The sequence below is a fragment of the Drosophila mojavensis genome, unplaced genomic scaffold, assembly GCF_018153725.1.
Source record: "Drosophila mojavensis isolate 15081-1352.22 unplaced genomic scaffold, ASM1815372v1 contig_80, whole genome shotgun sequence".
NCBI classification, from domain to species: domain Eukaryota; kingdom Metazoa; phylum Arthropoda; class Insecta; order Diptera; family Drosophilidae; genus Drosophila; species Drosophila mojavensis.
This window is the reverse complement of record NW_025318906.1, coordinates 6,372,903-6,385,804: the sequence shown is the minus strand read 5'-3', so window position 1 is coordinate 6,385,804 and position 12,902 is coordinate 6,372,903. Positions and strand designations below refer to the sequence as shown.

The 12,902-nt window shown below is 36.6% G+C and overlaps 1 protein-coding gene across 6 annotated transcripts in view; it reads left to right on the top strand.

Moving 5' to 3' along the window:
- The window catches only part of LOC6578930 (NACHT domain- and WD repeat-containing protein 1), a 56,339-nt gene continuing 43,437 nt past the window's right edge, over positions 1–12,902 (top strand). For 5 of the 6 annotated variants that reach the window (XR_006357766.1, XR_001449223.3, XM_015163381.3 and 2 more), the window contains exons 1-2: positions 1–156; positions 1,484–1,647. The gene's annotated coding sequence lies outside the window, so the exon portion shown is untranslated. Of the gene's footprint in view, positions 167–1,483; positions 1,648–12,902 lie in introns of all 6 variants that reach the window. The other variant, XM_032729493.2, reaches the window with a different exon arrangement.

The window sequence follows — 12,902 nt, the reverse complement described above, 5'->3', positions numbered from 1 at the left end:
AGTTCAAAGCGTGCGGTACATTTAGCGGCTGCCTCAGACTACAGAACAGAGCATTAAGAGAAAACAGTTCAATATAGCTGAATGCGAAACGTGCGCGAAGTGAGCAGCAGCAGTAGCAGCAGCAGCAGGCAGCCCCATTGGCCAACTGAGTGAAGTGTAAATAAATGTGTGCTAACCTCCCACTCTACCCGCTTTCTAAAACACACACACACACACATACGCGTACGTGCGCTATACATGTGTGTGTGTGTGCACTTGTGTGTTTGTGTGTGTGTTTCATCTTCATCTGTTTATGTTTGGTCTTGTGTTGTGTTCTCGGTTCGATGGCGCTGTCAAACAGCCCACCTGCCGCCCACCCCCCTTGCCATTGCCCCCAACCAGGTGTTATCCATTAGCCAGCGTAATAATATGCTTAATTTATGTGCGCTTCCTCTTTGCATATTCTTTATTACTCTTTATTATTGTATACGCTCGTGTTGGCTTTCTGCATTGCATTTATATATCTTATATATATATATTTTTATTTTTTTTTTTAAATGGAATTCGTTTGCATTTATCATTGTCTCCGCCCTTCACATGCCCATTCGCAATTCCCAATTTGCATCCGCCGCGGTAATCTTGCTTCGTTGATGGAGATTGATATTAAAATGTCAACAATACTTGCCAATATCCAATTTTATATGCAGACATGCATACATATGCAAATTACATATTTATACATATATACTCTATGCGTCTGTCAACTCTTATCAGCACAAAAAAATCCAATTAGCTGTTAGCATTGCAAGCACTGATAGGCCAACTGAAGCCCTCACTTCCAATGGCCAGTTGGTCAAAGAAAACCCTTTAAAAAAATATGTATATATATATGTATATATCTAGATAAAAGCTTTTGCACAGGTTTTTTAATTGAAAAACTTTCGCCAATTGAACTTCAATAAACAGTAAAGAAAGCGAACAACAACAACAACAACAGCAGCAAAAAAAATTGTACATAAATTGTGCAAGGCTAGCGCAGCTTCAAGGACAAACTTCTGCAGGTTTCGCTCTAATTTTCAATTAAAAATAAAATCCCCAACGCCCGCAGCTCCCGCAGCTGCCGTGGCTCCCTTGGCTCCCTTGGCTCCCAGCCGCCGGCCAAAGCCCCAGCCAAGTGCATTGACCACAACAAAAACTTAGAGCGAGCTCAACTTCCGTTCAGCTCCCCCTACGGCCCAGCCTCTGCCGCTGTCCAGGCCACATTTTCATTGTTCGTCGGTTTTTCTTTCGCTTCTGTTTCGGACAGTGAAAAGCTGCCTTCGAATTTTTTAGCCTGCGAGCAATTAAAATATGCATAAAATGTAAATGAGAGAAGACCACTTGGCAGAGACAGCCCCCAGTCATAGTCACAGCCCCAGTCCCAGCGCCCAACTGCCACCCCCACCCCCAACCCCAGCACAGACTCCATCTGAACGGTTTTTTCTTTCGCCCCAAACTCATTTAGCGCAAACGCAATTTAGTGCCAACTCATGTAATTAAAGTGCAACAACAACAACAACAACAAAACGGACAATGTGAACGAATATAATTTAATTATGAGATAATCGTGCAAATCACAAAACAAAACAAAGCAAAACAGAATCAGGCACACGGCAAAAGGAAATTAGAGTAAGTTGAAAATCTAAAAGAAATATATATATATATATATATATGAAGTAGGGGTATTCCCTATCAAATCTGTGCTTATCTTTAGCTGACCCGCATGGACAGCTAATAGATCAATGGAAAAACGCATTCAAGCGTTGAAATTTATATTTAAAACTATACAACAATAGAGCGTGAAAGAGAGTGAGGAAGAGAGAGAGAGAGAGAAAGGGAGACGGATAGGTAGAGGGTGTGAGATAGTGTGACAGAGTGCGAGCTTTGCCGCGTAATTAGTTTTAGTTGGCCACAAATGGAAATGAGGCCAATAATTGCCACGCCCACATGCTATAAAGGCTTTTAGCAGACACGCGTTCATATTAACCTAATTGAAATGTCCAATAGCTCAGCCAAAAGAGAATGGAAGAGAGAGAGAGGGCGAAAGAGAGAGAGAGAGACGAGTGTGTGTGTGAGAGAGAGATATAGAGAGAGAACAACCCAACACGCTTTTCATTGTCCTTAGCCATAAACAAGGCCGCATCCTTTTTCCGCTTTGTTGCCTAAAAAAACAGTTTTTGGGCATTAAAAATGTTTATGGCCCACGCAGCAGCAGCTACAGCTACAGCTGGCCATATGCATATAACTGGGCATAAAACTGTATTACATTTATTTATTATTTCGGAGCTGGCTTAGTTTTGGCCCAGAGATTAAGCATAGAAAAGAAAATGAGCTGCAATGCTATGCAGCCTTAGCGACTGTTTAATACCCGCTCGTATTTTAAGTGTTGATCAAATTATTTAAGATTACTACAGTTGAGCCATGAGAAATAGTTTTTAATAGCTTCCATGAAATGGATTCTATTATTTTTCAGTATGACTAAGCCTTTAAAAGTATGATAAGCCTTGTTTCTGTATATTCCCGCATTTTTGGCTATAAGTAATGCGAATTAGTTGCTTTAGTTGCTCAGGATCTATCCTAACTCTTCTAAATTTTTTCAGTAACTGTTTATCTACATATGTGTCAGCTTTTAGCGAGTTTTGATCTAGTGAGTTGAGAATCAAAGTAAACTTAAATCTTTAATTTCGTCTTTAAAGTTAAAGCAATATATTTTCCTACAGCTCATTTCCTATTCAATAAAATTCATTTTATAATTTGACTTTAGAGAACTTTCCTATTAAATACCTTTTGTAGTTAAAGCTCTCTTTTGAACAGTTAGCACTATATTATAAAGCTGATGAGTCAATCTCTTAACAAATGCAAAAAATATTCAACAACAATTAGAAGTCTAATAGCTCTAGAAAAAATCTCTGAACTTAAAGAATCTTGCGCTCGTTCTTTCGACACGTCGAAGCTATAAAAAATGTCTGCAAAAATTCGAAATATGTTGTATTGTATTGAAGATATATCTACGATTTTCCATGCCCTCAATGAGCACAGCTACGAATAATTAAAAATGAAATTGAAATATGAAATGTTTATATTGCTGTATGTCAATCAGAGAGTTTTACAAATATAAACATTTCATGTTTCAAGAAGCCCTCAATAAAAGTTTTTCAGCTGCGAAAGTTTCGCCAATAACCAATTGTGATCTTCAGCTTCCACTAGAAATGGACAGCCAGAGCAATAGCCACCAATATGCTCTCTTTGCTAATTGAACGAGCATCAAAAGTTTTTGCTTTTCAGTTAATTACAAGTTGCTGCGGTAACTTTAACTTCAGCAACGTGCCGCAAACAATGGCCCAAAGTAGCAAGACAAAGCAGCATTTATATGCATGTATGTGTGTGTGTGTTGATGGGCATATATGTGCTATATATGTATATCCTATATATACATGCCTTGGCATGAAAGGAAGTCTTTTTTTTCGCTGTTGCCATTTATAAATGTGCCTCAAATGATACTCTCATATAAACAGAGAGAGAGAGAGAGAGAGAGAGAGAGAGAGGGAGAGAGGGAGAGAGAGAGACAGGGAGGCACAGTGGTAGGTCCTACACCCCCTCCACTTTTCCTTTCTTCCGTGTGTGTGTTCGTGCCAGAGTATGTGGGCGTTGCGTGGGCGTGGCACATGCGGCGACGCTTCTAATTAGTGCTCCAGCAAGCAGTTGATGAGGGTTAAATTGGCAAATAATTAATCGCCGGTTAATTAAGGACTTACATGAACCAATACCAAAACCAGACAGAAAGCTGTTGCTGCGCTCTGCTCTCTCTCTCTCTCTCTCTCTCTCTCTCTCTCTCGGTCTCTCTCATAAACTCTTTTAATCATCTGCGTTTTTTCCTATTTTTCTCCGTTTTTGGTTATTTGGTAATTAAAAATAAATTAAATTTCAGCAGCTAAAATGCAAAAATCATGTTATTTCAGGGGAAAATGTGAATGGGATCTGGATCTGGATTTGATTAGGTTATGAGATATGCTGGTTAAGTGGGTGAAGCTGGGGTGGTATAGGTTTGAGAAGTTGGGAGGTTGAGTTAAGGCTTTAAAGGCATTTCTTTTTGAGAAATTAATATTGGATTTAATTTTTAATTTAATTTTTTTTATATTAGTTTAAAATAATAAGAAACTGTATATATTTTTATTTCAAATTTTGTTTTTATATATTTTAAATATAAAATTAATTTCCTTATAATTATTTTTTTATTTATTTTAAATACACATATTTAATAAATATATCTATTCAATCAACCAAAAAGTGAAATTGAGAAAATATTTTTATCTACTTTTTTTTATTATTAAATAAATTTAATAAGTTCAAAGTCCGTTCGAAAAGTTCCGGAAATTATGAGTGTTCTAGATTTACGCATATTCGATTTTTAGTGTGCCGTTATATTAGTTTCGGCTGGTATGCCTTACTAATGCCAAAAACTTTGCCCATTTTGACTGCTCAGTTCAGTTTGTTTTCGCTCCTATTCGATTTTGGCCTATTCCTAGAAATAGAGCAAAGAATCTGTAACAAATTTTGTGTGAAAAAGAAAATAAAGTGAGCGAACGCATTCCGAATGCTGAATGGGGCAGATGGCGAAGCTAACTTGGACTAAAAACAATGTTTATCGATGGTGCAAAATGAGGGCAAAATATATGGGGTGCTCTTAAAGAGACCATCGAATCAAGTATTGCAATTTAGACTTTAAACTGTTAGCTCTTCCTGGAAGATATTTCGTTGTGTTAAGATTAATGTCTGTGAATAGTTATTAAATACTAAAATAAAAAAATAATAATAATGTGAACTATATGAAAAATTCAAGCTAAATTGAAAGCGAAAGTTTTTTCCTATTATATTGATATTTTAATGATATATTTATTTTTTATTCAGATCAAACCTATCTAAATCTATAGCCATCTAAGGAGATGCTACTTCACAGATTTATTATTATTATTATTATTATTTTTAATTACAAAAATATTTGTTTAATAAACTATCTTATAGAGCTTAACATATTTGCATTACAAATTTCAAAAGAATTGAAGCAAAATATTTCCTAATTAATTCTTAACAAGCTGAAGTGCAAAAGCAAATAGCAACAAATTCCCAACTATTTGGGCAAATTGATAAATGTTAATAAAATATTGCCATAAGCTGCTATAATTGCTGACTGCTACGCCTCAATTAGGGTATATGTGGTGGGGTGTGTGCATGTGTGTGCCGAGAATTAGTAAAAATATTTGCAGTATTTATTCCATGGGCCGCCTTGGCGTATGCGTAATTTTGTGTTTTCTACGCTGTGCGCTTTACGCTGTTGCTATAGCCGTTGCTCTGTCTGTCTCTGAGCTCTGTAAACATTGAATACTTGTTTATATTTGCATTCGCAATTTTCAATGCTGCACACACACACACACACACACACACACACACACACACGCACGCATATTCGCTCTGAGCAGCAAATGCAAAGTGCGAGCATTTTTATTTTCTTTTCAGATTTTGTTGCTATTGTTGTTGTTGTTATTGTTGCTTGTTGCTTAAATCTCACACAGTCATTCATTTTTGAGCAATTCTTGTCTTGCCATTGCTTAACACACTCAAGTTGAATATTCATTGAAACTATAAATCTTTTATTGAGCATTTAGTGCAGCTGAGTCATTCAGCTGCGCGCTCAACATATGGTTTTTCCCTAGTTTTTCCCCAGTCAAACTATAACTCTTGGCCTTGGCTGGCTTTTCTTCTTTCTTTTTCCCCAGTTCCCCACTTTTGTAATTGCTTGTGTTTTAGGCGGTAATAATTTTATTGCATCCGTGCTTTAGATCAGCGTAAACAGACGCAAAGGGAAATGGGGAATATATTGGCCATACTCGCATTTGAAGTGGAAAACGCTTAGATAATGTGTGTGATTTTCACACAAACAAACAAACAAACGAACGGACAAACAGACAGACAGAATAGACAAACAAGCAGACAGACAGACAGACAGATAACTAGGCAAAGCAAGGCAACTAATTGGCATATGTTTAAAAGTAAAAATAAATGTTGATTTATAATCGAAATACAAGTTGAAATAATTAGTTTTTACTAAATACACAAATAAATATAAATAAAAAAGTATGAATAGTATCAATACATAAATATTACTGATAAGTCTATCTGGGAACGAATTCACTTACATAGAATGCAGCAAATCTTATCAAGCTGGTTGTCAGTAAGTGTCTAATGATATTCACAAATAACAATTGAAAGCTCGAGCTGATTGAGCTCAGCTACATCTTTATATAGCTATACGAACTTGAAGCTCAATTAAGATGATTATTTTGGTGTAGCGCAATACAGTTGGCATAGTAGATAAATCATTGAATGAGCTTCATTAATATTAATTTAATGTTAGCGTATTTCAATGGGAATGCATGTAAACAATAGCTCTTATGTAAATAGTTAAATAAAATAATTCCAATTAAATTGCTATTAAATTATAGCTAGAGGGATAAAAGGTATAATATATTGGGTAAAAGTGGTGAGCGATTGATGAGTGAAAATTGAAGAGCCGAGTTGGGGTGGTTCCTGTGATGTAGAGAATTATATGTAGAGATAGAGACCGAGCTAGACAGATAGAGAAAGGCAGTGAGAGAGAGGAAGAGCGAGAGAGAGAGCGAGAGAGTGTGACAGAGAGAGAGAGAGAGAGTGAGTAACAGAGAGAATGACAGATAGGCAGAGGAAGAGATAGAGAGAAATAGGTAGAGTGTGAGATAGAGAGAGAAGAAGAAGGAAAGTGACTTAGAGATTGAGAGACAGATTATAGACAAAGTGAGAGAGACAGAAATAAAGATACAGCTGGGCAGAAAGAGAGACAGAGATAGAGAGCGTGAAAGAAAAAAAGAGCAATAGAGGGAGATAGATAGATGGAAAGTGTGAGAGAGAGAGAGAGAGAGAACTACACCCCTAGACTGACAAACAGCGGCTCTATACAATGTTAGATGGTGTCGAAGTTGCCTCTCCCCTTGATGACTATATTAACATGCAGTTGTGTTCAGTGTTGTGTTTAGGGATAGTAGTGTTTCACTATATGTATGTATACTTTAAAAATTTACGAGTGCTCATTCGTACTCGTTGCATTAATTTTCTCGCTTCAATCTGAAGGATAAAACAAGCTTCATTTAGATTTTTTTTTTTTTTTTACATTTAATATACACTTACATTTAAATTTAATATACACTTTTTTTTTACTTTACAAATATAATTTTATTTAATTTTCCACTCAGTTTCGATTTTTTTCATATTCCATTTATTATAAAGCCTTAAGCATATGCTTGCCTGGCAAGCAATTTATTCTAATAACCCAACATAATGTGATCCACTCTGCGCTTCCCCTCTCCTCTCTCTCTCTCCCTCTCACTCTCTGTCTCTGCATCTTTCTCGCGTAATCAAATTGTTTTTGGGATACACCAATTAAGTGAAGTGTGGCCTCTCTATTCGTCTGGTGCTTTTGCATGTGCCGCATTTTAGCTGTTTTGTGTGTGTGTGTGCGTTCAGTATTTGTGGCTCTGTCTGCGGCTCACGTGGCGTATGAGTAATGCGCTTTAAAGCATTTATCTACACACACTCGCACTCACATCACGAAATGCGCGCATAAAGTTAAAATATAAAGGTAGACAGAGGCAGACCCACGCACAGGCTGCCTCTGTTGTTGCTGCTGCTGCTGCTGCTGCTGCTGCTGAGTGTCCTTCAACGCGACATGTGGGCGTTTGGGGGCGTGACTGCGGTTTAGACGGGCTAAACAGAACGCTGCAAAGTGCTATAAATCAACACTCGAACCACTTAATAAAAGGCAACGCCATTAGACAACAGCCACAGCAGCAGCAGCGGCAGCAGCAGCAGCAGCGGCAGCACCCGCTGCCACAACTCATAACAATGTCACACACACGGACGAGGACACCTGCACTCACACGCACACATCCACTCACACTCACTCAGCTTTTTAGTCAGGGCTAAAATATTTCATGCTCTCTCTCTCTCTCTCTCTCTTTCTCTCTAAATGAATTATGGCAGCCGTTGCGGCAACCTCAAATAGTAAAAATAAAATCTGTAATAGATTCTGTAAGCAGGGAGGTGGCAACAGTAGAGGGAGGCGTGGCCAAGTAAAGGGTAAAGTTGATGGAATAAAAATTATGAACAAATGCTGACAGCGCGTATAAACAAATCGTGGACGTTTGTGTGCGAGGGGCGTAGTGGGTTGGGTGTGGGCGTGTCAATGCATATATTTTGTCACGCGCTTAAATTAGCAGCATCTGTGTATGTGTGTGTGTGTGTGTGTGAGCCACAATTACATGCATGCTGGGCGTGACAGACAGTCCAGGCTGGGGCTTCAAATGAGCTCACAGATTTCATTTCATTTTGTATTTGTTTATTTAGCAGCAATTGAAAATTAGCCAACATTTTGGGCTACATTTTCACTCAGTCTCTCTCTCTTTCTCTCTCGCTCTCTCACTGCGTCTGCTCTTATCAGCCGTCGCGCAATCAAATCGTTCATGATTTTTAAATATTTGCACAATGTTCCCATTATTAACATTTGCCAAGACGATGACGTTGTAAGCCAGACATAGCATGGAAGAAAAAGCAACACATAAATACACAGCACACACACACACACACTCACACATATGTAAATGTTGCCTTGTTTTATGCACTTGTCTTGAAATTAGTTTACTTCGTTTGTGCGCCGCAATTTTAATTAAATATCAACTGCGCCCAGCCAAAGACAGCTGCAAACAGCAACAGCAACGGCAACAACAATAATTATTACTATAACAACAACAGCTACAACTACAGTAACAACAACAATCATATATAATGTCGCAGCAGTCGAGTCACACGCAAACTTTCAACTGGGTCACACAGAAGTTTTCTATGCAAGTTTCGCCACACTTCGGCAATTTATTAGCCATTAAAGCATTAAATCAAAAACTTCTTGTGCAGCTCAAGTTTTTATGGAACATAACATTTTGTCAGCTTTATATGTGTTTATTATTATTGATATTATTATTGTGATGTCTCATTTTTAGAGGTTTTTCACGGCAAGTGTTTTTATTTTTAATTTCTATTTTAAGTCATATACGAGTTGTTCATGTTTAAAGATTTTCTTGGATAGTTCTATAAAAAGTACTTTTCAAGGAATTTTTTCCTATTTAAGTTGTATGAGCTCTCAGTTCTGTTCCAGATGTTAACAGTTATAGAAATTTGCTCTTTCTCAATTTTTGTTTATCTTAGATGAGTCTAAATCAATTTTCGGAAAGTTTTTCATGTCCAGAATATTCTCTCTTCCTCCCTCTATATTCCCTGTTATATTCTTTTTAACTTTCTCTATCTGTCTCTCTCTCTTTATCTATCTCTATCTCTATTTCTCTGTGTCTCTTTCTGTATCTCTATCTGTCTCTTCCTAACTCCCTCCCTAGCTCTAACTCTCTCTCTCTCTCTCTCTTCATGCGTCTCTATCTCTTTTTCATTATCTTTCGTTCTCTCTTTCTTTCTCTCTCTTCCTATTATAAACTCATGTCTATGGTTCCAAGGTTCTTCTGTGAGAATCTGATTTGTAGTCTCTGATTTTTAGCTCTATGTACAGCAAAAATGTTCCAGTTTAAGTCTATACAAATTTATTTACTCTTTATTGTCTACTTGAAACCTCATTCATTCCTTTCTCTAACAAATATATTTCATTTCCCTTTCATTTCTAAGGCTTCTTCGTATTTAAGCCTTTTGCTGCTGACTCGACTTTTGTTTATTAGACAAAAACAACAACTGGCATAATGTTTTAATGAAAAGCAACTATCAGTGAGATAACTAAGTTTCGAGTGCCTTTGTTTTGTGAACTTCTGCAACTTTAAGGGGGAAAATTGAAGCACTGTCTAGTATCGCTTGTTGTGATCTTTATCCATCTGTCAAACAGAGAGCAGATTCAACAAATTAAACATTTTGTGGTTTGGACAATAGAATTGAGATGTTGTTCAGTCAGAGGCTGAATCAGCAGTCGGCAGAAATGTTAGTTGGAAGGAATAGTGTTAGCTGGGTCTAGCAGGAGCTCAACTTTCAAGGTTCTCATTGACGACTCTTGAGACGTGTGTCAGATGTCAGTTAGCTATCATTGTCAAGTCTTTTGGTATTTTTGGTTGAGGCATTTCATTGGGGTAGAGCAGTTGATGCAGCGCATTAATATTTGATTTGGTAATTGACATTGAAACCTGAAACTCTTAATCGGTTCTAAAATTTCAAAGCTAACCTAATCAAGTGAGTTTTTCCCTCAATTGAGTGCAAAATTACTTGAAATGTTATTTATAAATTAATTGTTTACATGTGAAATAATATCTCCACTCCCTTTGTACTTAATCTCCTAATTACTTAGCAATTTGATAAAAGTTGCAGTATTTACTATTCAATTTCCACTTTTAACAAGTTACCTAATAATATGCAATTATTCACAATTATCTAACACAAGCAAAAAGTTTTCATTAAATTATTTGAGACACAAAAAAGTTTTTACCTTAATTCCAATTTAAATATCTGGAAAGTTCTGAGGCATTTAAGCACTCTTGTTGCATTTATTGAACATTAGCAACAGCTGGCTAGGTTTTGCTCTACGCTTGAGTTGGGCAAGTTAACAGCCATGAACAGTCATTTAAGATTCATTAGCTTAACATTTCATTAACAGCATAATGAAATGAAATGTTAAGGTAATCGAATCTTAAAATGTTAAGAGCTGCTTAGGTTAGGCATGCAATGTTAGTCATAGCAGTCATGAATGTAAGCTAAGATAAAGTCTGAATAAGGCTAACATAACGCATAAAAGTTAACAGACGCTGAAGAGGTACACAACAAATTTGATGTGCTGCACGACAGAAGCTGCATAAAAAAATATGTATATGTTTATTGTCCGCCTTTAAAAATATTACGAACATAAAAATTGCAATAAAATAATAAAGCAAATTTTTAGAAAATATATTTAAATTTCATAGAAGTAATGCTAAAAGATGTAAAAAATATATAAAAATTTTATATAGAATAATGAAAATGTTATATAAAAAGTTGTAAAATTTTATTAAAGTTACAGATGTTAAACACAATTTTATTATTTCATGCCAATAAAATAAAATATAAAACATATTTAAATTGAATCTAATAGTTATTACAAAATTATCTTGCAATAACAAAAATGTGAAATACATTTTATGTATATATAAAGTCTGCTTTTGCTTAACAGAATCCCATTTAAATGCATATACATATAATTATGTTAACAGCTTGCTGTTAGAACTTTCGCTCTTCAACTTTTCAATTCAACTTTTACTCATTTACTTAGTAAAAGCCAATTAAGCCCAAGTCATTTCAATGACTTTTTAAGTTTTATTTTTGCATCTGCACTCTTTAAGATTGTCTTTTACCAAGACATATATATATATATATTTTATTTATGTACTTCTTTCATAATTTCAAAAGTTAAATCAAGCTGCAGTAAAGAAAAAAAAAAAGGAAATGGGAACGGCGATGAAAAACCAACAGAAACAGAGCAGTTTATGCGTTGCACTATGCCAAATTGCGTGCTGTGCGATTTTTATGGCTCCAAGGAAATGTGATGCCACCCGTGCTGCTCCTCTCCAGCCCCAGACCTCAGCAGACCTCCAGCAGTCCATCTCTTTCGCACTGCTGCAGGTTTGCCGTGCTGCTTCATAAATAAACTGTTGCATGCTTTTGGGCGTCGCGTTTACTGCGTTCGCTGTCCATAACATGTAGTTAGTTATTGGTTATTGTTGTCGGTGTTGTTGTTGTTGTCGACGTTGCTGTTGTTGTTGTTGCTGTGGTTATTGCTGTTGCGCAATCTGCGCCATTTTATAGCCATTTAATGAATGTTGTCACTTGGGCTGCAGAGCTATGCGCCACACGCCAAGGCATAGGGCAAACCAGAAAAAGAAGAAAATAACGAGAAAATACAGAAATGTGAGGCAGCCTTAAGAAGAGGGCATGGCCGAATACTGTAGCCTTAGCTATGTGCAGCTGTTGTGTGTGTGTGTGGCATATGCAACTGGCCAAAACGTAATCGGAATTTCGAAAATGAAGCTGCTGCAAGGCTTAGGCAAGAGGCAAAAGGCAGAGACACAGTTAGTGCGAGAAGTATGTGCATGGGTAAACCACTTTTTCTTTGATGCAGCAAACCTATAGAGATAAATAGACTCACAGGGGATAGCAGGATATGGCAGGCAAGACAACTCAGTTTTGTGTTTATGCCACATTTTTCATTTTTCGTTGTGGCTTTCAATTTCAGTTTTTGCCTTTTTGAGCAACAACTTCGAATATGCCATTTTTATTGACTGCATCCTTTGTTTCGGTTCTCTTTCACTCTTTCTACTTTGTTTTTGTGATATTTTTATTGATATTTGAAAGCTTGAAAATTGATTTGGAAAAGTTGTTGCCGCTTAATGCGTCTAATGAAAAGTGCAAATTTCTTTACAGCTCGAAAGACCACAAAAAGTCTTATCTCCCTCTCTCTCTCTCTCTATCTCTTTTTGCACTCTTACTATCTCTCTCTCACTCTCTCTCTCTCTCTTTGCCTTGCCACATGAGGCATTTTTGAACTTTGTCTGCACTTGGCGCCTGCAAGAAGTTGCCGCTTGCCACAAAATTATTTTATGACTTGGCAAACAATTTGGCCGAGAGACTTTTTGCGTGCTTAATTGCAGCCTCTTACAGACTCTTGCAGCCATCACATATATACATATGCACATACATATATATATTTTTTTCTTATATAAATACGCTGCCATGCATATATATATATATATGTATATAAATGCTTTGCTTATATTAAATTTCTTTCC